Genomic DNA, 25,250 nt, shown 5'->3' with positions numbered 1-25,250 from the left:
CTAGAGGAATTGCTCGTGCTTTCCGGTAGGGGGAAGTTTTTTCAGGTTTGGTTTTTGATCAACCAAGGGATTAGTCTCTTGTCCGGATATCCATGGGCGAGGCCTCGAGTGAGGGATCCTGCCCTGTGCAAGAAGTGCTACTTTTCGCTGCTAGCACCCCTCAAATCCATTGCACGTAGGGGGCAGGGATCTCTCAGCTGGTAGGAGGAAGTTTTTTCGGGTTCGATTTTTGATCAACCAAGGGATTAGTCGCTTGTCTGGATATCCGTTGGGCGAGGCCCCAAGTGAGGGATACTGCCCCGCGCAGCAAGAAGTGCTACTTTTGCTACTAGCACCCCCCGAATCCGTTGCGTGGAGGGGGCAGGGATCTCTCATATGTTGTTCTGCTGTTATGAATGAATGATGTTGATTTACTGAGTTTTCCTATGCTAAAAATCATGAGATGCTTATATAATATGATGAGGATGCAATCGACTAGCAGCCAGCCTGTCGGTCTGTTTGTTTGGACAAATAACAAGAATATTTTTGCATTAATGCTGTGCTTGGCTCTATGTGATGCCCAACACCTTGTTGGCCCTACAATGTTGATGTGCTGATAGGCCACTGAGTTCCCCATTGGCTATCGAGACAGGCAAGATGAAGTCCCCCTGTTGGCTACTGACAAGGTTCCCAACCCCATGTCAATGATGACTATGCTAATGATGGTGTTTATGCTGCTAAATCTGATGCTAAATCTGATGATGATGTTGATGGTATTTATGCTGATGCTTATAGTACTGATGAAGATGATGGTTCTGATGCTTTGCCTGATGCTTCTGATACTGACTTGAATGTTGACTAATGAATGTTCATGTACACGGTTAGCCATGGCATGGGCCTGCATGTGACATTCCCTTTTGCTAAACTTGATGACGGGCTGGACACTCTGTCATCCTTCCTCCGTGGACTTCTACTGACCTTAAACTACTACTGCCTTTGACTTCTACCTACTGACCTTGACTAATATTTTTGTCTAAACACCTACACTCCTAATCTCCACTTCCAAGTCTTGATAAAGAATTGAGCATTTATTCATTGTTGTCCCTATGCCTGCTTTCCCTTAACCTTGACACAATGGCGGGTCACCTATGGGAACTGATCATGCTTGCTATTTCTAGGCCTTTAGAAATGATTTGAGAGCTTAATGAGGTACTGGGTATGTGTACCTACCATCATGGAATGCTTCATTTGGCTTAGCTTGTTGCTGTTGCTGTTGCAGACCACTCCATCTTCTACCCTGCTGCATCCTTTCTGTTAGAACTGTGCACCTTCCTTGGGACATAGCTTAGTGGGCTGAGCATGAATGCTTTGATACCAGTGTTGCATGCACTGAAGCCTTGCTGTAGTGATCTAAAACCCTAAGCATGATTAATAAAATTGATGATAATTAACACAAGATTAAGACAGGAGATAGATTGGGTGTCAGATTTTCTTATATTATTATGGTACAGAAAGGTAACTTGATGCTTGTACATGATGTAGGGCTATGGTAAACCCCATAGGGGTGACCTAGGCCCCTTCTACATATGATCTATTGCTGTTATGAATGAATGCTATTGATCTACTAAATTTTCCTACACTGAAAATGATGAGATGCTTATATAATATGCTGAGGATTCAGTCGGCCTGTTTGTTTAGACAAATAACAAGAATATTTTTGCGTTAATGCTATGCTTGGCTCCACATGATGCCCAACACCTGCTGGCCCTATAGTGTTGCTGTGCTGCTGAACAGGACACTAAGTCTCTTATAGGCTATCGACACAGCAGGCTAAATCCCCCCTGCCTGCTCTGCAGCTGCCGACAGGTTTCCTAACCCCATGTCAATGTGATGACTATGCTGATGATAGTGTTTATGTTGTTATCCAAACTCTCAGCTGAGTTTGAGATGAAAGACCTTGGATACATGCACTATATCCTTGGGATTGAAGTAGCTAAAACCACAACAGGTGGTATCTTCATCTCTCAACAAAAGTACTTGTAGACTATTCTTAAGAAGTTTGGTATGGAGACCTGCAAGCTAGTGTCTACACTAATGGAATCCAGTTTGAAGTTGATAAAGGATGAAACAGGTCATCCTACTACTTTGTATAGGCTACTCATTAGTTCTGTCATTTACTTGACTATCACTAGGATTGACCAGTAAATGGTCTTGCTTAGTTTATGAAAAACCCCAAATTATCTCATTGGATGTACTACAGACAAAAGAGTGCTTAGATACTTGAAAGGCACTTAGCATTGCGGTATCTTATACGCAGGTGACACAATAATTCTGCATGGATTTGGTGATTTTGATTATGAAGCCTGTCTGATGGGGTCAGAAGAAACATTCATGGCAATGCATTCTTTCTTGGTGCAAGAGCCATTTCATGGTGTTCTAAGAAGCTAAATATAGTTAGCCTTTCCTCTAAAAGAGGTTGAATACAAAGCTTTAACTACCTCATCTATGAAGCTATCTGGCTGAAAAGATGTTTATAGGAACTTGGTCTTTATAGAGTTGATGGTCCCCCTCCTATTCTTTGTCATAACAAATCAGCTGAAGCCTTAGCCCAAAATATAGTCATGTATTAAAGAACCAAGAATATTAAAGTCAGAGAACATTTCATCTGGGAGAAGATACACTCAGGTGACATAGAGTTGCGATATTGCAATACAAAAGAGAATCTTATAGACATCTTCACTAAAGCCCTAATCAAAGAGCTCTTTTTCAAGCATAGAGCAGGCCTTAGCATGATGGAGCTTCCCTTAAGGGAAGGTGTTTGAAGAGTAAGGGAAGGCTCCAGAGTTTCTCCATGCTTGAAGCAAGGGAAGGCTTAATAGTCTTCCACAAAATAAACATGTTTTAGATTTTTTGAATTTTTCATTTTACAAGTCTAAGTAAGCTGTCGAAATTAGCTGTCTGAATTAGCTCTATCAGAGTAAGTTGACTGAATTAGCCTGTTGGAGTCGGCTTCCAACTTGCAGAGTTTGACATAGTCAATTGCTTGAATCAGCTACCTAAATCAGCTACCTAAACCAGCTGATTGAATCAGCTATTGGAGTTAGCTGACTGAATCAATCTATCGGAGTCAACTTCTAACCTATAGAGTCTGATACAGTCAATTTCTTGAATCAACTACCTAAATTAGTTGACTGAATTAGTTGACTAAAACACCTGATTGAATTAACTATTGGAGTCAGCTGATTGAATCAATTTGTCGGAGTTAGCTTTTGACCTATGGAGTTAGTTGTCTAAAGAAAGGTTCAAAGATGTTGTTGACCTTGAGGGAAGATGTTAAAAGATGCAAGTTCACACCATCTCTAAGGTTTACAAAGCCTTGAAAATGCACTGCTTGTTTGGTGAGCAATTCCTACATCAAAGGAGGAATTGCAAGTTGTAGTTTTCTCAGTAGAACTGACCTAACCAATGCAATTTAGTTGATAGGGAGATGAAATGTTCTAGGCGGCACACCTACCTGATTACATCAATGGAGATGAAGCTTCAATCATGAGTCGTCTTCCACCATCGACAAGACGAGCTATTCATCTACCTAGATCATTATAAAAGCTTGTCTTGTATGCAGCTATTGTTGATGGTAAACAAGAGTGAACAAGATAGTGAATAGAAGCCTGTTGAGTGTGTAGCCTAAACCTAACACTCACAACACTGTATGAATTGTCATATTTGAGCTGATTGAGCTCCGTAGCATTAGGCTAGGGTTTTGGGGATTAGCCCTTCCATATTTGAGTTAGAATTTATCATTTGTTGTATCTCATCTGATTCAGTAATATAAATATTGCTGAGTTAGTTTCAACTTGTTCATTCAATCAGATTGCTAGTCGTTGTCACATTTCCTTGTCCCCTAAATTTTAACCGAAAGAAGTTGGTAGAGTATCCCAATCCCATAGAGGAAAAGAGTAGGTTGGAAGCTTCTGAGGAGTTGGTGAGAGCCTCTTTACATAGACCAAAGGGGATCCTCTAAAAGTTCGCAGAGTATCCCAATCCCATAGAGGACAAGAGTAGGTTGGAAGCTTTTGAAGAGTTGGTGAGAGCCTCTCTGACATAGACCAAAGGGGATCCTCTACGAGTTATTACTAAAAGTTCACAGAGTATCCCAATCCCATAGAGGAAAAGAGTAGATTGGAAGCTTTTGAAGAGTTGGTGAGAGCCTCTCTGACATAGACTGTGACATAGACTGGAGGGGATCCTCTACGAGTTATTATGAAAAGTTCACAGAGTATCCCAATCCCATAAAGGAAAAGGGTAGTTTGGAAGCTTTTAAAGAGTTGGTGAGAGCCTCTCTGACATAGACCAAAGGGGATCCACAAAGAGTTATTACTATAGGAACCTCTCCTATCTTCAGTAATACTAAAGTAGAGATCCATAAAGGGACCAATTCTCTCTGCAATTATAGAGACTTGATAAAAAAGGAACCTCTCATATCTTCAATAATATTGAAATAGAGACCTAAAAAGGAATCGATTCTCTGCAATTATAGAAGAAATGCTGAAGGTAGAGAAGTTTGAACCAAATTTGGATCCATGATGCATGGGTCTAGGCTTAGTTTATTCAAAGGTCTTAGGTGATGACTTGAAGGGTCAATGCATATCTTATATACAATTGTAGGCCAAGATAGTTATTAAGATGAGAGCACCTATACAACACCTATGTTCCAGGATACATAGCATGTCTCTTTGCTTTCCTCTCTTCTTGAACCTATCAACAATATTATATACCAAATAAGTGAATATTAGATAAAATGGGAAAAATCCTACATTTTGGGACTTTTGAAATTGATGAGTTTCGTGTATTCTGGGGCTTTCCCATTTAATTTGGGACCACTTTTTGTAAGGTTTGGAAGTTGAATCTTCCAAGAGATTGATAGATTGTATAAAAGGGTGGTGTTAATAAACACCATGTAAAAGATGTGATAATTGTTGTTCACATTTTCCCTGCCCCAAAAAGTATTAATATTGATAAAAAAAATTGTATGCATGGATATACTTTATAATAATTGGAACTAAAAGAAAAGGATCACAAAAATAAACTTATTAAACATCGCATGGCTCTAGGGCCTTCAAGAATGGCTCAACCGAAGGAATAAGAGTGGCCCTAGAGTCATGCCTCTCCAGTTCTTGCCAAAGAATGGTAGATTGTGTAGTACAAGAGGGTGGTGATCATAAACACAACATATGAAAAGAAAAGAACCTTTTTTTCTTAAATAAAGGTAGATTGTATTAAGTTAAAAAAAAACTTTTTTAAAAGAGAAGCATAACTTTGACGCCCAAGAGCTATAGCTGGATAAAAGGATCTCTTTATTTTCTTCAATGAAGGAAAATTGAACTAGTGCAAATAAACTTTAATGGAGAGAAGAATAATTCTAATACATGCTAGAGCACTACACACTAGATACAGAGCTTAAAATAGAGGGTCCTCCTTTGGCTCTCACATTTCTCTTACACCAAGAAGCATGGACATTGGTCAAAAAATTTTGTATACATGAATACATTTTAGTAAAAAAATGGACCTTAAAAAAATCACATGAGATGTGCATTTACAAAATTTAAAAAACATACCATCAAATTTGCTAATGGGAGTTTTGCCTCTAAAAGATTCACCATCGATAAGGCTTAAGCATGATTGTGCATTATTTTATACTCAAAGATTAAACGAAGCCATTGTAGACCCAAAGAATGGATTTAAAGCCATTCTCTCATCCTAGAGGCATGGCTCTGACACCATTCTTCAACCCCTAGAGTTTGGAGACCCCAAAAATGGCTATAGAGATATATTTCACACCTTATGTGAGAATGGATCCATAACCATTCTCTCCGTCCCATGAGCATGTCTTTGGTGCCATCCATGTCACAGGACCCTTTAATCTTCTTGAAGAAATAATTAAATACTCACAAATTATATTAAAAATTAAAACAAAGACTTGAATTAAATTGAAATCAAATCACATAGCATAAAATAAAGCAAGAGAGAAAAAATAACATCACCATCAAGGGTGCAATCTCGTCCCCATGCCGTGTAGCTCCACTTCCACAACATGAGTATTTAAAGAATTTTATTTCATAAAATTAGCCCAAGGAGCTAAGAATAGATGAGCGTACAAATTGGGCTTCCTTTTCCCACTTTTGGGGTATTACTTTACACATTTTTAACCATATGAAGTCTCCTAAGGTTTGTACATATAAAAACCTTTGCCCAAATAAAATTACTAGTGGGCCTTGTTACATAAAATAAAATTACTAGTGGGCCTTATTACATAAAATGACTATGTGCACATTTACACCTATACATTGATCTTGTGCCCACTTGCATATTCCATTAAATTGAATCCTGCACAAATAAAAATTTACATATTTTTGTAAGATTATTAATTCATAAAAATATGAATAAATATATACCTTTAGAACAGCCCTCCCGTTTGAGGAAGCAATTTTCCTCAATTGTATAAAAGAAAATGCTACAACAAAAAAAATAAAATCTCGTACGAAACCAAAATTGGTAATGCTCGCACCATCATCAAATCACAAAAAACAAAAAATAATATGATATAGATACGATCCCTTATGTGTGACACATACACATTGCTCATCAACTATTTCTGTAAACATATCCCAATTAGTTGTCCAGTGTACAATGAATCCCAATATGATACATTGATAGGCATAAACACAACATATATTCACCACTTGTTTCACGATGATGAGAGTATCACTATGTACACATTATCTAGAATGGTGTGAGCTGCCACTTATTACACTCGAATGAGCATGGCACATCAATTGCATAAACCAATTGTTTCACTTCGTCCGTGTGCAGTTGTCAAGCATAGTCCACTTGTTTCACTTGACCACAATACAGTTGTCAAGCATGGCACTACTTGTTACACTTTAACAACATACACCGGTCAAGCATGGTCTCAAGCTATGCCAATACCACTAGGTAATCAGTATTTAATGTGGAGTCACCCCCATGATACCAATTCACTAGGATGGCACACTAGTGTCCGGGTGTCCTTGTACAACTAAAGAATGGACATTATGTAACATCCCTCCTTTTTGGATAAGCAACTGACCTCAAATGCTTGTTTACTTATGCGAGCAAAGGAGATCACTTGTCATATACTATATAAATTCAAGTATGTTTTCTAACAAAATACATTATATCAAGGACTTCTATGTGTAATAAATTATAGTGTCACATACCACCATAAATTATCCCACACAGATGTAGAGATAAGTATGCATTGAAATCCTTCACACAGGATTAATCTCGTGTCCCATATCACAAGATTAATACATAGTGAAAAATTCATAAAGTATAATTCAAGATGGAAGGGTAAGTTCCTTCAAGAAGTTCTACTTTTGATGCATAAAAACTCTCCTTGAGTTTACCAAAAAAGTGTTAAATAATCAAATGCAGTAAATATGTTACCTCAAGAGTCTGAGTAGTTGTTTCGTGGTATTCTTCTTCTTCATCTTCATCAATCATATTGAGTCCTATATTGAAATAAACTTTGACTTTCGTGGACAATTTGATGCGATGTGTCCAATCTCGTTACACCTGTAAACACTTATTGCAATCATATTTATTAGCTTTTTGTGTGAATCATCTATCTTAGTGTTAATACCTGTGTTATGGTCACTAAGAGATGTGTCAAATGAATTTGGTGAGATTTTGTTGGAATTAGGGTTGCAAGAAAGCACACAAAGCTTGGAGAAGAAGAAGCAAGAATGTACACAACACACAATGTATTAGATTATGTCAATGTACAAAAGATAAGTTAGCCCTAGAATGATGGGCGTATATACAAGCCGGGGGAAAAAACCTCCTAAAGAGGGAAAAAGTGCCCCGGTGGTCCTAAGTGTGTTCACACACATCACTGCCTATATATATGGCCCCCTGGGAGTGATGGTGTGAATGAGAGCTGGCACTCATGTATAGGGAAGTGCCATGCCCGAAGTAGAGCCTAGCCTTGTTTTGTCTGGACTGCGCTTCTTGTTGCAAGAGCTTGTTGACTAAAGTATCATACTTGACAACATCAGGTCTGTCCTCAGTAAAACAAGTCTCCACGTAGAAGCAAAAGTCTGATATGACTCAGGTAAAGCATCAAGAATAGTCTGCACAAGAGAATGATCAGGAATAATCTCACCTGCAGAAATCAACTGTTCCTTGAGATCTTTAATCTCAGCAAGAAAAACATTCATGTCATTATCTTCCTGCATAATCTTCGATTCTAGCTCTTTACGCAGGTAAGAGATTTTTTCCTCGTTTACGACCTACATACAAACCAGCTAGAATATCCCAAGCCTGTTTTGCTATTTTAGCTGAACGAATATGTGGGGTGATGTTACGTTTGACAGAAAGTGCAATCAAGGCATGAGCCTGCGCATCTTTACCATCCCAACGAGCTTGTTCAGCAGTGGGTAAAACAGCAGCAAACAGTAAGAACCTGCAACATCCTCAACAGATCCTACATCCACAGAACCTGGACGTACATCCATACCCTGCACAATGTTTCACACTCCTTTTGCAACCAAAACATGCTGCATCATATATGCCCAAAGTGGGTAGTTGCTGTCTCCATCCAATTTGTCATCAGCAGACAACATGTGAAATACATCATTGCTGTTATCAGCCATGGCCACTGACTGAAACTGATGCAAAAGCTACCTGTAATGAAGCAAAGACTGAATAGAGAATAACTCGTGCTATGTAGCACGGTCCACAATAGAATATGTATGTCTGTTTTGCAGAAAACTGCACTGTCGAAATTTTTGCAGAAAAGGATGAAAACACCTATGCAGAACTTGTAATGCAAAAACGGAGCCCGAAATGACCTCAGATGCAATTTCTGAGAACGCAAGTACGGACAGATTATGAAGAGGATTAGTGTTGAGAAAGGTGGTTTTAGAAAACCCCCACTAATGGTTTTCTACCTAGTTTTATCCTTTGTGCAATAGATTGATGGAGATTGTTACCCAATGGTTAAAAATAAGTCTTCTTTCAATAAGATTGTTACCCAATGGTTAAAAATAAGTCTTCAAAACAAGTCTTCTTTCAACCATAGTTAAAAATAAGTCTTCAAAACAAGTCTTCTTTCAACCATAGTCTTCTTTCAACCATGTATAAACATAAATCCATAAACTTGTTCTTCTTCAATTTAAATTCAAAATTTTTTACCAAAATTTAAAAAAATTATCAAAATCACCTTTGATTTTGTCTCTTTCACTTCTTTGTCCACAAGTTTTTGACCGCCTTCAAGAAGATTAAATTAAACCAAAGCTTTGATACCACTGTCTCAGGGGACCCTTTAATCTTCTTGAAGAAATAATTAAATACTCATAAATTATATCAAAAATTAAAACAAATACTTGAATTAAATTGAAATCAAAACACATAGCATAAAATAAAGCAAGAGAGAAAGAATAACATCACCATCAAGATAAGATTGGGTGCAATCTTCCCCCCCATCATGTGGTGTAGCTCCACTTCCATGACATGAGTATTTAGAGAATTTTATTTCATAAAATTAGCCCAAGGAGCTAAGAATATATGAGCGTACAAATTGGGCTTCCTTTTCTCACTTTTGGAGTATTGCTTTACAAATTTTTAACCATATGAAGTCTCCTAAGGTTTATACATATAAAAACCTTTGCCCAAATAAAATTGCTAGTGGGCCTTGTTACAAAAAATGACTATGTTCACATTTACACCTATACATTAATCTTGTGCCCACTTGCATATTCCATTAAACAGAATCCTACACAAATTAAATTAAACATATTTTTGTAAGATTATTAATTCATAAAAAAATGAATAAATATATACCTATAAACAATCCAACACCCTTTAAATAATGGGAACCGAGTCAAGAATGGCTCTAGAGCCATTCTCCCCATCACAAAGGCCTGGCTTCGAAGACATTCTCCCCATCCCCAAGAATGGCTCTAGAACCATTCTCCACATCCTCAAAGCTTGGCTATGGTGCCATTATCCACCCATGGAGTCCACAAGAATGGATCTAGAGCCATTATTCGCATCCAAAAAGCTTGGCTCTAGTATCATTCTCCACTTTATGCGAGAATGGCTCCAGAGCCAATCTACTTCTCCTATGTGAGAACCCTTCCACAGAGCATGGCTCTTGCTCAATTCCGCCCCCATCCTAGAGGCATGGCCATATATTCAATCTACACCCCAAGAATGGTCCTAGAGCCATTTTGCCCATCCAAAAGGCCTTGCTTTTATGCAATAATTGTCCAAAGGTATGGCTTTGGATCCATCCTCCACCCCTCAAGTTTTGAAAAATTATGTGTTTGTTTTTCAATAAATTTATGTGGTAATTTTTAAATTTAACATTTAATTTATGTTAAAAAACAAATGAAAACCATTAAAATTTTAAACTTTCAAGTTAAACCAAAAAAGAAAATCGTCGACATATATCATGATTTATAATTTAAAATAAGAAGTGTCAAAATTTTAAAATTTAAAATTGTAACTTTTGAAATAAAAAAGGGCCAACAAAGATACAAAATGTAGTGAAGCTTGATTTTTATGAATTTAATTTTTAAAAGTGAGCATGTCCATCTCGACATCACCAATAACAGTGTCATGCAACAGCAGCAGCAGTAAGTTGTGTGAGGAGAAGCTCACAAGAGCAAGGGTGCCCCTATAGGAGCCATCACTTGGTTATGCGCACTCGGTTATGCGCAGTAGAGTGGCCTACACAACCACATAGCCGGCTAGCATCTCCAACATTTGCAACTAGCAATGCCCAATTAAACAAAAAAAAAGAAGCAAAGAGCACAAGTGCTGCACACTCAAGGAATTCGAATCAAAGCACACACCATCATAGGTAGCCAAGCTCTTTCTCGTTGTCATTCAATTGACACTACCAAAGGACACACACACACAAGTCATTCCGGAGAGACGTTATCGTCGGGTTCATCACCGCATCGTGCACAATATCAACATTGGCCGGCACACCTAGGGATCGGGTAGCAAGTTCCTATTTTCTTGCCCTGCATTCTTTATTTCTTTTATTTTCTTTGAATATTTAATTTCATATATTCAAATTTCTTTTTTTAAATCCCAAAAATGGCCTCTCGTAGTGGTAGTCCATCGTTTCATGGGGTAGTCCTGAAAATGGCCTCTAGTAGGGGTAGTCCATCGTCACAGTAGTATGGACTTTGGGGGCTTTTTCTGGCATCTTGTCTCCTATTTCTGGCCTCTTGCAAGTGAGCTTGGGCGTATGTGCCAAGTTGAAATAGCACACCAAATCGATGTGGTTTATCCTCCATCGGTCTCACGTTAGCTTGTGGATCCCCTTCCACATCGTTTGTCCATTAACGACCATGTTAGTCCATCCGCACGATGTACAACATAGCGTTAGATTATGACCAGTCCGCGTAGAGGCTGGCAAGGATGACATAGACCACTCACAGGATGATCTCCTCAATGAGGAGAAGTATGGAGATGATGATCTTCATATGGACATGGATGTAAATGACTCCAAGATGGAAATCTCAGATAAGTCCATTTTTGCCTGTTTACTAGGACTTGGGCTTTAGAGAAAAACCAAAATGCAATTTTGACCATGCTTAGGAGCATTCATGCGCTTGCTTGGATGCCACTTGGCCACTCCCTCAGGAAGTAATGTTGCGTAGAGACCTGTATAGAGGAGGGTACAATTTCCCTCTCAAGAGGACATAGGGCATCGTACGGGTATGCAAGCCATAGCGCTTTGCCAGATAGTCCGTATAGCATCTGTTAATTTCCTCAAAGATCTCAAGGCGGTGACCTTTGGGCGGGAGGAAAAAGAACATAACAAGGATGTAGTGAATATTTTCTTGCAGAAGTGGTCGGATGTGCATAACCTCAGGTAGTTGCCTAATGAGGAGAGGCCCAGAAGTGGTCGGATGTGCATAACCTCAGGTAGTTGCCTAATGAGGAGAGGCCCATAGTGGTCGGATGTGCATAACCTCAGGTAGTTGCCTAACGAGGTGAGGCCCATAGAGGCCAACGTGTCAAGGCAAACAAGTGGTGGATGAGCTTGGTCGACAACACCATGTGCCCTCATACTTGGGTAGAGTTTGAAACACTGTTTCGAAAGAAATTTCTACCAATAAATGAGTTGTAGAGGTCTTGGTGTGAGTGGGATAAATGCTCGATGTAGGGCATATCACTCATCCAATGTTAAAACCCTAAGATCTCTCTAGATAATTGTTATGCATAAACATGCATAAATCAGGCATAAACTCATCCACCCGACCACCGAGCCCAAGGGATGCACACATGAATTATAATGAAGTACATCATACCTTTACCTTGATATCCCATACCATCAAGAGGTATAACTTCAATCCAGCAACATGTAGCTATAGTGTGAAATGGTAGGTGAGTAGTTATGATCCTCTACACAAGAGAACATAACATAACCTAGCCTCAAGATAACATCACGAGACCATAGCCTAAGCCCCCCTTGATAACATCAAGAGACCATCCCTTGAGTGTGCCCCATGCCCCTATTATATAGGAGGGCCCTCAAGTGACTCTTGACTCTCCATTTCCCATGTGTGACCCTTGGATGCCTGACCCTAACCTTAACCCTTAAGGTTAGTCCTAACCCATGCTCCACTAGAGCTTGTTCCCATGCTCCCATGCTCACAAGTCTAATGTGGGTTAGCCTCCTAGTATATAATGTGCATAGAACATACTTCCCCCTCTCAAAACATTGCACTCTTGTAATGAAAACTAGGAGAACTGCGATGAATAACCCCAACCGACTCCCAAGTTGAATCCTCTATTTTCCTATCTTTCCACCTAATTTTAACCTCAGGGATTAGTCAATTAAAAATTTTCTTTTCCCTGAATTCAAGTACCTTATCAGGTTCACGTGGAGCATAGGATAATTCTTCAACTTTAACGAGTTCTTGAGGAAAAGATCCTTATAAAACCATGGATAAAAGCATAGAAGCTCCTCGAATCCAAAAAAACCATAGTTGATCATAAAAATCAATGCATGCTATCTAATGGTCATTAATCATGCCAAAAGAAGTATTTAAATTGGTGGCCAACTCATCAATTCGGAGTATATGAACGTAGTGTCGTTCAAACAAAACTCCAAAGTAAGCAAGTGAAACACATGTGTGTAGCACTCAATAAAAAACCCCTAGACACAAGTGATCTAGCAAAACCTCATGAGTCCATATAAAACTTGGAAAACATCCAATAAAATCCACCAAAACAAACCGATCAACTAACCCATGATAGAATTTGCCTTAGGCTTAGAAAATTAAGCATAGACCACACTTAAATAAGTGCAAAATAAATTATCATGGAAAAGTGTCAAGGTGAAACACACTTTGAACGCGCAGATTATAGCAGTCCCATGCACAAGGGAGAGCATAAACATGCTGCCCCTCCCTACTACATTTTAGCAAAAAATCGATAGAAATTTGATAGCAACCCGCAAAAATGTATAAAAAATATATTTTTAACCATAAAAATGCATAATTTTTTTTAAAAAAATTAGAAAAAATTCCTAAAAATTATAGAAATTTAGGGAATCCATTCTACCAAAAATATCAACAACTGCTTATTTTAAACCAAAAAAATAGCATTAAACTCATGGAATTCCCCCGCAACGTCGATTTGTCGATTGAATAGTAGTAACACATGTTTCAACTGCCAAATCGACGATCCACGTGCAAAACATCAACATAAATCAACAAAATAACATTTTTATTTAGTAAATATTAAAATTTACTTCAAAAAATGCCAAAAAATTATAATAAGAAAGAAAAAATAACAACTAACTAGAGATTGCTCTGATACCATTGTTAAAACCCTAAGATCTCTCTAGATAATTGTTATGCACATAAACATGCATAAATCAAGCATAAACTCATCCACCCGACCACCCGAGCCCAAGGAATGCACACATGAATTATAATGAAGTACATCATATTACCTTTACCTTGATATCCCATACCATCAAGAGGTATAACTCCAATCCAGCAACATGTAGCTATAGTGTGAAATGGTAGGTGAGTAGTTATTATCCTCTACACAAGAGAACATAACATTACCTAGCCTCAAGATAACATCAAGAGACCATAGCCTAAGCCCCCCTTGATAACATTAAGAGACCATCCCTTGAGTGTGCCCCATGCCCCTATTATATAGGAGGGCCCTCAAGTGACTCTTGACTCTCCATTTCCCATGTGTGACCCTTGGATGCTTGAGCCTAATCTTAACCCTTAAGGTTAGTCCTAACCCATGCTCCACTAGAGCTTGTTCCCCTAATGTGGGTTAGCCTCCTAGTATATGCACACATAATGTGCATATAACACCCAATACATCTCTAACGTGAGATTATCTTAAAGTTAAAGGGAATCGATGAATTCCAAACTCTCTGTGGGTTCACGAGAGGCTTGCTCCCTGATTACGAGGCTTATGTTGAGCCTAAGCAGTCCAAAGATTTTAATGAAGCAATTAAATATGCCCAAATTTCAATGAAGCAATTAAATTATGGATAGTGCCCATGCTTGTTGTGTGACACATCTATGTGGCAGCCATTATTTGGACCACATGATTTGGTTTGTTTATATGGCAAGATAGGTGGCCGTAGAGTCACTGTCATTATTGACGATGGTGCCAAACACAACTTCCTTAACTATGTGTTGGTTAAGAAGTTGTGATTACCTGAGACTAAGAGTGACCATAAGTATATGGTCTCATTAGCTAATGGTCACGATAGTACCATTTGGGACACGGTGGTATTAGGGGGGGTGTCACTAGCTATGCAGGACTACGAGACGTCATTAGAATTTTAGGTCATGCATTTGGCTAGAGCCAAATAGAGCTAATATTTATCTAGGTAGGGAGTGGTTATATAACCTGGGCCCTACCCTATGTGGTAGCTACCAGGATAATACCCTAGAGTTCATGCATAGTGAGACTACAGGGTGAGCATGAGGTACCAACTACAGCCCTTATTTTTTCCCTAGAGTTGTGTCGTGCCATCAACGCCAATGATATTCATGAGGTATATCTTTGTATCCTCTTTATATAATTTTGTTTCCTTCAATGAAACATATGTTGATAATGTTGTTTTCATAGATGAAACAAGTGTTAAAGTTAATGTTTTTGTAGTTGAAATTGGTTTAAGTAATGAAAACTTAAACAGCCTTGGAAGAGACCCCTGTTTGTTAAACATTGTTTTGTCATCTTGTGAACAAAACCAAAAATCCAAGGTAGAAACCAAGACGATAAAAGCTGATAAGTACACAGTTATGTGTAACGTTGAGTTCTTTATTGTAAGAGTTTAAAGACGTCTTTCCCGATGATTTGCCGAATGGTGTTCCACCATATAAGGATATTGACCATAGTATTGAGGTGCTCCTTGGTTCGAAACCTCTATAAGCAAGCCTACTTACAAAATTAGCCACTCCGAAAGCACAGAAGGTGGAACGGTAGTTAGCTGCGTGTGTGAAGAAAGGGTTCATACCTATTTTAAGCATTGTGGATCCTAATGAATCATTTATATTGGAGATAGATGCAAGTGGGGAGGCCATAAGGGTGGTTTTAATGCAAAGGGGACACCCTATTGCATTTGAAAGCAAAGATTGACCATGCCCAGTATAACTACTCGGCCTATGAGCAAGAGTTACTAGCTATTATTCATGCTCTAAAAAAGTGGTGACATTATTTGTGTGGCACTACTTTTGAGGTTGGATAGACCATGAAAGTCTGAAATATCTTTCTACTCAAAATGAGTTGAAAGGTAGAAAAGCTAGGTAGGCAGAGATCCTACAAGAGTTTGACCTACAGCTCTGTTTACCAGAGAGGTAATTTAATGTAGTGGTGAATGCGCTGAGTTGTGTGCCGATGGTGAACGAGTTGAGTTTCACCATAATCAAGAGTAAATTCCTAGATTCACTACATGGGTGCGAGCATGATCTAGTCTTTTCAAAGGTATGGCTTGCTTTACGCAGTCACACTTCAGTATCTTACACCTTCCTCATTCGAAAGGAGCGCTAATGTCTTTTCAAAGGTATGGCTTGCTTTACGCGGTCACACTTCAGTATCTTACACCTTCCTCATTCGAAAGGAGCGCTAATGCGGAGCAATTAGCAGAGATTTCAAAACGAGAAGGAGAGTGAAAACTAGTCTGAAGAGACTAGGCGAGTCTCTTGGGTTATGTACCGAGATGGAGAGCTCGGGGTTGAACACTTCACAACCACTTGGCATTGGTTCATTTGGGGGTGATAAAGTTTGTTAGGCAAAAAATTATAGACACTATTCCATTAACGATGAGTACCTACTCTACAAGGGTAGAGTTTGTGTACCAACTATTGGTGACTTTCGATGCAAAAGTCTTATTGAAAGTCACGATAGCCCATGTTAGTCATCCTCGGATACAAAAGACCTATGCACTAGTTAAAAGACAATTTTATTGGCCTAGTTTATTTAAGGAAATCTAGGACTTTGTGCAAAGGTTTTTGTGCAAAGGTTGGAGGTTTGCTACATCTATTGGATATTTCCAAAGGGAAATGGGAGAGTATTTCCATGGATTTTTGTGCAAAGGTTGGAGGTTTGCTACATCTATTGGATATTTCCAAAGGGAAATGGGAGAGTATTTCCATGGATTTTATCAGTGGTTTACCTAAAATGATGCAAGGGAATGATTCATTTTGGGTAGTGGTTGATAGATTGAGCAAGATGGTATACCTATAAAAAGGAGGTGAAAACTCCTGAGTTACCTAGGTTGTTTATCAAACATCTCTACAAACTATATGGCATGCCTTGGTCGCAGATATAATTTTGGATAGGGATAGAAAGTTCAATAGTCTCTTTGGAGAGAAGTCTTCAAAAAGTTAGACACTACTCTGAGTATGAGTACGGCTAATCACCCGCAATCTGATGGTCAGACCGAGAGAGTCAACCAAGTGTTAGAGGATATGCTTCGAGCATATGTCAATAAAAAGCAATCCAATTGGGAGGAGTACCTGCCACATTTGGAGTTTGCTTATAATAGTTCAAAACATTCACTAGATTTAGTCCATTCAAACTAATGTATGGTTTCCAGCCCGTGATCTCCTGTGGTTATAGGGCTACTTAAGGAGAAGATTCAATATGTCAAGGATTTCCTTAAAGACATGCAAGATATGCTAAAAGCAGTAAGAGATAGCATTTGTAGTGCATAGGGTCATGTAAAAATGTATGCTGACAAGAGCCACAGAGAAGCGACCTTTGAAGAGGGTGACTTTGTTTTCTTGTTGAAAGTCCCTGCAAAGTCGAAGACTCTAAAGATGGGAAAGTGTCAAAACCTTTCTCCTAGATATTGCAATCCCTTTAGAATCCTTCAGAAGATGGGTAGCATAGCATACAAACTTGAGTGACCGGAGGGCTCTTGAGTATATCTTGTTTTTCATGTCAGTAAACTCCGAAAAATTGTTGACCATAAGGAGAACGTAGTTACTCCTAACATTTTGGTGAAACTTATTGAACCACCGTCACTTCCACATGAACCTGAGAAGATTCTTGAATTTAGAGAATGAAAGACGAGGCATATTGTGTACTGACAGGCACTGTCAAGTGGAAGGATAGAGAGGATGAAGCGTTCACATGGGAACGCTTGATTATGCTTACCAAGAACTATCTAGATTTTGTTTTCGTGGATGAAAACTCTTCTTAAGGGGGAGGTAATTTCATGTAGCATGTAGCATGTACATGGGCTTGATCAGACTATGAGATCGCATGCTAAAGAGTGGGCAGCGAGACGAGCGAGTCCAAGGTTCAAGGGTGAGACACCCCGGTTGGAGTAGCGCGGGGGTCCAGGCTAGTGTGGGCAAGCAAGCCCCTACATATAGCCTAGTGGGATGGGGGGATCCCTCATTCTTTCTCTACGACTAGGAGGTGAACACGAGCCATTCCTTTCTCACTCCGCACACCCAGAGTGTGTCCGCACGAGTCCATAGTGGCCAAAACATCACATTAGGAGTCTTACCAAATGTTAGCATTGAGGTCTTTGGTCTTGATGAAGAAATTTGAGAGATTGTAGATTCTTCTTCTTAGAGAAGCATTGTCACAATGTTGGTGGTGGGGAGTTGTAGAGGGTAACCATGTTTTATTGGTGTTTGTAGGGTAACCATGTTTTATTGGTGTTTGTAAGGTAACCATGCTTTTAGCAATGTTGATTGTACATTGGGATTTACTTACCCAACTTTCTCCAAGGATGATTTCCTCTTTGATTCTACTTGCAAGTGCTACATGAAAATTTCATTGATATCATGTGTGTACAAACACCCTAAGCTTTAGATTTTGTGGTTTAAATCCCTTTCCAAATTGGAAGGTCTAGCAAAACCATAATAGGCCAAGTTTCTAGTGAGGCATTATCATTTACAGTCAAGATTCTATGAGTGGCATAATTGGGTACAATCTTTGTTGCTCTTCATTCCACAAGCTGAGCACCACGTGTTTTAGTGGGATTTTCCTTAGTAGCATTTTACCATGTTGATAAAAGTTATTAGTATATCCCTAGCCATTTCTACGTCAAGGTACTTTGTGCCTACCTTGGGCATTACATCTATGGTGGGGCAACAAGCTCATCCAATCCTCACAGGAGTAAGAGTGTGAGAGTGTTTTTTACATGCGATATCTTCATTTGCGAGCGACGATTAGTTGTGTCAAATTCATCTCCAAACAATCCTCCACCAATGAGATGAGTCTTGTATAGATTTAAGTCAACCTTTAATATTTGGACTTCTTCCTTAAGTACATGCGGTCTATACATTAATCATCACAAGTCAGGAATCCAGCATAAAATGCTAGCCTAGAATAACATCATACAAATTAGGTTGCTTTAGGAAATTGATATCCACAATAAAGTGAAAGAGAAGATTTTCACAATAAGATTAGTGTGTTCTAAAGGTGGTTTACCCATCACATGAGCACCACCATCTAAAATCATTGTGGCTTCCCAACCTCTGCACACAATTGATAGGGTGGCATTGGTAGTCTCCCAATTTGTTCACTAGAATACTTGCTTGTTTTTTTCTCGTTAAAATCTTTGATTGAAATCAAGACAAACAAGTGATTGCTCAGCAAGACCTTCGCGTCCTACTCAAAGGTACCATCCATCTAGTCCATCCAATCCTTAAGTCCTATCCTTGAGATATGTTTATCTAGTCCTTGAGATAGTTTATCTAGTCCTTAAGATCTCTCCTTGAGATATGTTTATACACAGTCCTTGAGATCCGTCCATAGACTTGAATTTCCTTAGAGCAATTTCCCAATAGGCATTTTGATTTTTGAGGATAGAAATGCTTCTAGTAATATCTTTTGGGTGTGCACTGATGATTGAAGTATCTCCACCTCTTTAGGAGGTGCATATCACAAGGTGCATGCCATCCTTCATCAAACATATTGGACATCAAATCAAGTTCTAAATTTCCTTCCAATTTCTCTTTGGGAACTTGATAAAGTGTATCCAATTGCTTTGAATAAGCTAGCCTTCTTCAATCTAGCTTCAAACTTCTCCTAGAACTCACGTACATTTTTTTGTTACTTCTTCCAATTTCTCTTTAGGAACTTGGTCAAGTGTATCCAATTGCTTTGACCAAGCTATCCTTATTCAATCTAGCTTCAAACTTCTCCTAGAACCGACGTACAATGTTTGTTACTTCCAATCAATTCGTCTTTTGTTTATGATTAGGATGTCTCCTTTTCCCTATTGGTTGAGTCATATTTTGAGTAGTAGTAGCTTTAGCATCAACCAGAAGGCCTCCCTTTCTCCACTATTAGATTTTCTCAAGAATAAGGAGTTATAGATATTGTTGGTTGTGTATCATCCTCATTGGATCCACCACTATGGATCACAACTTGGGTTTCATCTTTACTCACCCCTTGCACATCTTCTTTGTTTAAATTTAGATGTATCCCCTTTCTAAACATTGGACTCTCCTTTTTTCTGTGTTTACAAACAAATGAAAGCATACAATGATATTGGGATCACACCTTTCCATTTTGCACACCTAATATGTTGATAGTAGCATCATATTCAAAGGTTGCATGATGACCCAAGTCATTTGCGATGGTGAAGTGATATTCTATAACACAAATTTGTTATTGTGTGCATGTAGGAGTTAGTGGAGTTGTAGCTTATTGGATTGGTGATACATTCTTAACCGAACAAGCCCTTGATAACCATATCACTATAGAGAAATCATCTATGCTACAACATTGATGTTTGCCCTTTGGGATTATAGCTTTACTCAAAATCGTCCTTGTTGTAGTAACTGGGCAATGATTTGGGGGATTCCTTCATGTAATAAAGATTTGTCACATTATTCAACTCATTCCCACATTATATGTTGCTTTGCAGATCATCACTTGATTGATCTGAGTGGCTCTTGGTGTGCTAGAGGTCAAGACGGTAAGTTAAGGGTACCTGAGGTGTCCTATATGCACTCCTTTGGGTGTTTGTGACACCAATAATCAATGTCTAAATTGGATTTATAGTTGTGCCTGATCTTGGAGAGGAGATGGTAAAAGTGGTGGTCTTTATTAATAAAACAAAGCATTATCATCATGATAATAAAGGCATTGAGTGGATTCATTATCATCATGTTACACACAATGTGCATGGTAAAATGCTTGCCTTTTCCTTGATTAAGGACACTCAAGGCTTATATGGTTTTGGTGACATAAAGCACACCATATTAAATTGTTTTGAGAAAGCAAATGTGCATACCCCATGCTATCATGAGCTTCATCAATTTTTATCTTGGGTCTTAGTCATTCCAATAGTGCTTCACCAAACTCATCAGTAGACATCTCAATAATTGGTAGTTCTTTGAGGGTTGGATTAGTAGCTTGGATTTGTCATCTAAACTAATGCCTAGTCACTCATTTGAGACAACAAGAATTCTAATATTGTAACTCACTAGCAATCACATAATCATGTTATTCAATAAGAAATCGTGCTATCACTCATTCTTTCCCCTTCTTCACATCTCTGGTTCAAATGCCTCATTGAGAGACGAATTCCCACACTTTTTCCTTCACTTTGTTGCTTTTAAGTGTGTGTCCATACTCCATTTTCTCCACTTTGAGAAAAACTAATCACGAATGTAATTTTTTAAGGTTTCAAAGCTCACTTTTCTTTAGACTGGACCACTCACTTGCTCTTCTATCTAGTGTCAAACTAAATGACATGAGCTTAGTCAAGTCATCCAATTATTTACAGATTTATGCAAAGATCTCTAGGTGCTATCTACAACGAAAACTTACAAAAAGGATTATACTTCAGATAACGAATATTCATCTTGGTTCCTGAAGATTTGCACAATGTAGCGGAAGTAAGAGTGCAAGAGAGAGGGAGAGAGAGAGAGAGAATCTCAATAAAGACAATACACCTGATTGGGTCCTAAATACCTTATGTAGGGCCCCCACCAAGGATGGTGTATTTGCTTTATTAAATGATGAGAAAAAGACTCAAATATGTAGATCTTCTCTTAACTATATATTTTCAGTCTATAGATGATCTGGTTCTTGACCTTCAAGCTTTACCTTTGCTTAGGAATTCCCTTGGCTACCTTGGCTCTTGAATACCTATGTGCAAGACCCCCCAAAGCTGGTTGGTGTCATGCAAACCCAAGGAGAGCATTTGATGAGAGTTGATAGCCATTTGGGGCTACCCAAGAGGCTTTTTGGAGCACTCTAAGTGATGAAGATTAATCAAGGGGTGGAGCTAAGGATGTCCAGGACCAGTCTTCAAGAAGAAGGCTTCATGTTTGTGTTCAGGGACATGGCAAGAAGGAAAGGGGACAAAGTGGAATAAAAGCACAGGTCTGCATTAGATTTGCAGTGGAATTGGAGATAGGGCAAGGTTTTCAGTGAAAAGGTTGCCAGGAAGGGAAGGATAATAGGTTTGGGAGTCCACGAGGAGACAAAGGGATGATGATATTCATCCAGAGTTACAAGTTGGAATCTTGTCAAGTTTTAGCAGAAGGGGATGTCATGTGCATGCACATGGACATGCTCATCCACAGATAAAGACTAGATTCAAGAGCTTTAACGGGATATAAAAAGGCATGGAAGGCATTGTGGTGGACCAAGTTCCTATCGACGGCCACAATAGATAAAGGATCTATCAGATGGAGTTGGCACGACTATAGGAGGATTCCATATCTCTCTCTCTCTCTCAATCCCTCACACACACTTCACATCTAGCTAATCTCAAGCAAGCTTACCTCAAGCATGCACACACACTCAAGCACTCACACATGAAAGCAAGTGTAACAGGACCATGGTACATGGAGATTTGAATATTCCACAAATTGAATAATAGAAGAAATAAACCATAATCACCATAGCCTAATTCAAGAGTATAAAAATAAAAGAACACAAGATTGGGTGCAATCTCCCCCCCGACGTGTGTGGCTCCACTCCCACACGTGGAATTTAAATCACATTCATAAATTTAGCCCTTGGAGCCATAAATAGCATAGCTTTTCCAAAATCGGGCTTTTACAAAATTGAACCACCATAGTCCAATGCTTTTAAAGCATCTCATAAAAAATAAAGCTTGCCCAACATATGTACAATGGGCCAAACCATACAAAATCAAATATTTAGCACCACACATGTGCTCAGCTAGATAATCTCGTTCAATGTCCACCTTGGTTGAGCCTTGATTGTTCCAAACTCATGATCTATACTCAACATAGTCCACAATGTTAGATCACAATTACTTTGGAATCACTCACAAAAATAATTCTAACAAATGGAAATCATTCATTACCATGCTTCACACATGAACCATGCATTACACATATTTAATTGGATTCACTCCCATGATAAAATATTCTAAAAAATCTCACTCCTATGATAGCAGGAAAACCCTACAAGACTCCATAGCTAAATATAAGCATGAGCATGGAAGCATGTAAGAATTAAGAAGATCACAAGACAAACAAGAAGGAAGGAGCTCCCAAGATTGAGCTCAACAATAGGTTGTATTATGAAAATTGGCTTTACACACCCTCATAAGTCACTTATATACAAGTGGGATTTGCCTAACTGAAAGGTGGGCCTTTGGCCATATACAATGCAAAATATCTAAGCTAGTGTGGGGATTATAAGAAGTGTACAAAAAAGGAGTTAAAATCTTCCTGCCTAGTCTAGCTTCCGTCCTTAGAAGTGTTACTCCACAAGGATATGAGCGAGAAGTTTTCGATGGTGTTATGTTGAAGTAAAGAATTTACAGAAAAAGGTTGAAAAATCTTCGACATGCCACATTGGAAAAAATCGGTCATGAAACACTTCTTGAACAACCTTTGATGAAGGGATGGGAGGTATCAAACTTGCTCGTAGTAGTTGTATAGCTGCCTTAGAGTCGGGTCGATGGCAAAGTCAAAGGCTATTTTCTACACTTTCACTTTCATGATAAATGTGCTACCCCTAGTGCCACCCCCCTCGAGAGCTCTTTGAGAGCTCTTTACTTCATTGAATCCTTTGAGGTAAGTAACCAATGTGTAAGATTTTTCCAGTGACTTAGACATGTAGGTCTTCAGATTCTTTGTGCTTCCATGAACATGCCTATTACCTCCTCGAGCATCCATTGCCGGCAATGCGACAGATAGTGTAGATTTGGAAAGTTAATCAAAAAGGAATTTGTTACCTCTATCGCTCTTGAAGTAATTCCTCCCCATGAATAAATCCTTTTGATTGGCATGTACTATGGATCTATTATTTGCTACGCTATTCCTATATTGGGGGTCTTTGGCAAACCACACAAACCTCCAAGCTCGCTAGTTTTCCATGGTGCTTTTGGTGAAGAATTTCTCCTTGAGTGGTCTATGTGGTAGCTTGTCATGCCTGCTCATATTATTCTATGTGATGTTTCACTACCACCATTTGGACTCTAGGTACTCTTTCAAAAAAAGGGAAACTCCATTTTTTAGATGTCTAGAGTCACAAGAGACTACACTCTATGGTGGGCTATGGCGTATATGAAATTGTTGTACTACCTGAGAATCTTCCTTTCTATGGAGAAGGTTGAATTCTTAATTTCTAAAGAGCTCCCCCTCCTCATCTGAGCTTTCTTCTCCCGCGCACTTTCCTCATGTTCCAGTAATAGTGTGTGCCATGGGATTGAGGGCCATGGATCTTCCTCAGGGAACAACCATTGGAAATGATTTGGGGATCCTTAATGCTCTTTGACAGTGCTGAGGCTTATGTTACTTTCTTTGTGGTCTTGTGGAAGATCATAGATCTACAAAATCAAAATTTGGAGGTTATACGGGCTTCTCCCTTTGGTTGCTCTTTGTGTTTTTCAAGCCTTGGTTATCCTGTGCAAATTGGTGGTTCTTGTGTAGACTTATTAGGCTAGTTACCTTGGTGGTGGTTCCTATGTAGACTTGCTAGATGGGACGCTCCCCTTCCTTTGGTTTCTCCTTGAGTTCTTCAAGCCTTGGTGGTTCTTGTGTAGACTTCTCAAATATTGGTGGGCCTTGGCCTCTTTCTGGCAAGTTTTCCTAATCTTTTTGGCCCTGGGAATCTTTCTCTATCTTTAGATCTGGTCTTTGCTCCTAACCCTTTGTGCTTTTCTAAGTGTTGCAACTCCCCAAGAATGTCTTCTACTTCTCCTTGCTCTTCCTTGTGGGATGGCTTTAGGATAAGTTACATGCTCCATCTCGAAGAAGCAAGTGTTCTCTTATATTTGCAATGTGAGCTGCCTATGGACTCTAAGATAAAGCACCCAAAAATGGGCAGGCTCATATGTTGGGCATGCCATTTTTGTTAGCTTTCTATAGGTTTTAGTGGTTAACTTCTTTCCTATTCCCTCCAACAATTTTAAATCTGCCTAGCAAATGGCCATGTCCATTGGCACTCTTGTCGCCGTATACTCCTCCGCAGCTGTCAGCTTGATATAATCTTCGACTAAATCTAGAGGTGCCTTTTTGAATAAGAATACCCATGCAATGTAGTTCATTATCATGGGGTGCACTTCAACTCGATATAAACCTATAAATTTTTGTAAGGCCAAGGTCCCTTGAAAGAACAACATGGTGACATGAGCTTCTAGTGCTTGGGGTACTTGCCTACATAGTTTGGAATACTTTAACTAGGAGAGGGTCTTGTTAAGCAAATATTTGCGAGGCCCAAGCTATATCTGAGAAATATGCAGCTGAATTACCAAAATAAGCTTC

The sequence above is a fragment of the Cibotium barometz genome, chromosome 28, assembly GCF_041138505.1.
Source record: "Cibotium barometz isolate CiBa-2024 chromosome 28, ASM4113850v1, whole genome shotgun sequence".
NCBI classification, from domain to species: Eukaryota; Viridiplantae; Streptophyta; class Polypodiopsida; order Cyatheales; family Cibotiaceae; genus Cibotium; species Cibotium barometz.
The sequence above is the reverse complement of the archived record's forward strand: the minus strand, read 5'-3'. Positions refer to the sequence as shown.